Source organism: Engraulis encrasicolus, chromosome 3 (assembly GCF_034702125.1).
Source record: "Engraulis encrasicolus isolate BLACKSEA-1 chromosome 3, IST_EnEncr_1.0, whole genome shotgun sequence".
In the NCBI taxonomy this organism is placed as follows: Eukaryota; Metazoa; Chordata; class Actinopteri; order Clupeiformes; family Engraulidae; genus Engraulis; species Engraulis encrasicolus.
Genome location: NC_085859.1, coordinates 56,895,819 through 56,898,624, shown reverse-complemented (window position 1 = coordinate 56,898,624; position 2,806 = coordinate 56,895,819).

The window sequence follows — 2,806 nt, the reverse complement described above, 5'->3', positions numbered from 1 at the left end:
ACACACACACACACACACACACACACACACACACACACACACACACACACACACACACACACACACACACACACACACACACACACACACACACACACACACACACACACACACACACACACTTAATTGATGAATATGGAAAACTGAGGCTGTAGTGTCGAAGTCAGGCTACAGAGGCCAAGATGAGACACAGATGAGGATCTTCAGATGTAGTCAATCACTAAGATTTGCTCTTTCAACTAGGGTTTATGATACTCTTAGTTTCTGTTACACGGAACCACACAAAATAAACGGCAGGCCTTTAGGAAATTAGAATTTGGATGCCCTTCCAACCCTGTATAGAGCAGTGATGTCTTCAAAGGCCATCTGCCAATGCTAGGCCCTAAAGAGCTTTTCTAGCCAGGCAGCTAATTACTCTGTACTGCTCATTCTAGTATTATCTCTAAGAAAGAATATGAAATCCCACCGCCAACACAGTGGTTCAAGGTACCGTATCCTAACAGTGTGATGTGTTTTAAAAGTTCAGGGGATCACTTGTGGTTTTTTCCCCCACCAACAATATGAATGAAAGCTATTTGTATTAATACACGGCTTTGTTTGGTAGTTTGCTTATTTCACCCACACCTTCTACTAGCAGTTTCCACTTGTTTGGGAAATTACGTGCGTATCAAGCTGGGATGAAAAAGAAAAAAAAAAGTATAAACTGCTGCCTTTGTCCTTTTCTCGCTACTGTCAGCTATAGTCTTGTATCCAAGTATTGTGGGAAATTTGCTGTGAGTTTTGGGGCTGTTCAAAGTGAAAAGCTGCATGTTTGACACTAGATAGTAAAAATCGCTCGCTAATGTGGAGCTATAACTAGCACTTTTAACTAACCGCAATTTTTTCCCCCATTATTGATATCGATCAGATATAGCTAAAATTGTGAACTTGTGGTTTTAATCCTGACGATAAAACAACATACTACTACTATAAAATATAGACATTTTCAATATTTTCTTTTATCTTCTAATCAAAATGCTTGACTCTCTTCATGTATGGAGACGCGTTGGCTATGGGCAAAGGGAGATATTCCAGCGAGTAGGCTGAGTCGCAAACCTGGGTATAAACACACACATGGAATGGCTACAGTAATTCACCGTAGTGTGTTGCGTTTGGGAACGTACTTATGTTTGCACAGCCCTATGTTCCCCTTGCTCTATGATAGTCTCTCCTCTTAGAAGAGTGACAGAGCTTGCACAACAGAATGCTAAGCTGAGCCCAGCCCAAAACCCCTAACCTGTGAGGACAGAATTGTTTGAGAAAAATCTTTGAGAACATAAAACTGTAAGGGACAAAGGGCTGTGGGAACAGGGATGATCCCTTGTGTTCACCTCTGTGGATGGATAGTAAATCTCCTAATACAGACCCAAAACAAAAAAGGATTTACAAATCACAACTTTTTTCAACTTATTGTACCTGGAAATACATATAGTAACTGTGAACAAGTGATAATCCACGTGGCTCTGTTTGTCCCAAATAATTAAGCCATGTGTTTATTCTAGTAATAGATTTACCACTTGCTCCCAGTTTTTTAGGTTAGTGACTAAACCACCTGACTTGGAATACCCTCCCTTGGTATTCTATCTCCAATTTTTATTATTATTATTATTATTATTATTATTATTATTATTATTACCCAAAGTTTACATTTCTGCCATCCTCCACCATCCCTCTTCTGTTGTTTTAGTTATTCTTACTGGCTCCATACACCGACTTTGACAAAGTGCTACACACTGCATTTCCGACAGTCTCTCAGCTTTGTTTTGTCCCCCCAGTGCAACACTACACCACTGACAGCAGTGTTGAGCTCTGTTGCCAATGGTGTGTCCTTAATGATTCGGGTCTATGTTACTGCTGCTGCCACTCAATGAAATCCATTGTTCATCCGTAACATAGCAGTTGTGGATGGAATTCTACTATGGTTGCTGGGTGGGTGTGCAGGAGCATGTGTAAACTGTCGAATTTGAAAGTGTGTTGAGAATATCAAAGCCAGTGAATGTATGGAGAGCTCTTATCTTGACCGTGAGCAATATAGTGTTGTTCCTCAACATCATCCAATCAGATCCCTTAAAAGCAGAATGAAACAAGTAGATCTTAAAGCACAAAGCTAATGCATGCTTCTCCTCTCAGGATTATATATATGTTTCAAAAACACGGGAATGGATCGTTGATATGTTGAATATAATACCATTTAATATTTCTGATGTTTGTTTTTTTTCCTGCTGCTGACTTACAAAAAAGTTGAAATAATCTTTGCCAGTGGAAAACACGGAAAGCGTGGCTATCTCTTTGTATAAGACAACTGCTGTTTGCTGTAACTCCGCAATGATGATGTTTTATGATCTGAATATTTTATAGATGAAGTAGAAATATGTATCAATGATTATTAAAAGCAATAGCTAAAATGATGATCATGTATAAATTAGATGAGTGTATATTGCGTATGTACGATGACGACGGGAAAAAAAATACATTCACTTATGGTGGATTTTGTACTGTATTTATTACTTACTAATGATGCAAAAAGTTGCATAGCTTAACCCAAACTGGTCTTTCTATTTTAATTTCTTGTCTTGTACATGAACTTTTTGTATGTGTTTTCTTTTCTTTTTTTTCAAATAAATTGCTTAAAAAACGTACATCTTTGTTAATTGTGTGTGTGTGTGTGTGTGTGTGTGTGTGTGCATGCATGCGTGCGCGTGCGAGTGTGTGTGTGTGTGTGTGTGTGTGTGCGTGCATGCATGCGCGTGCGAGTGTGTGTTTGTAT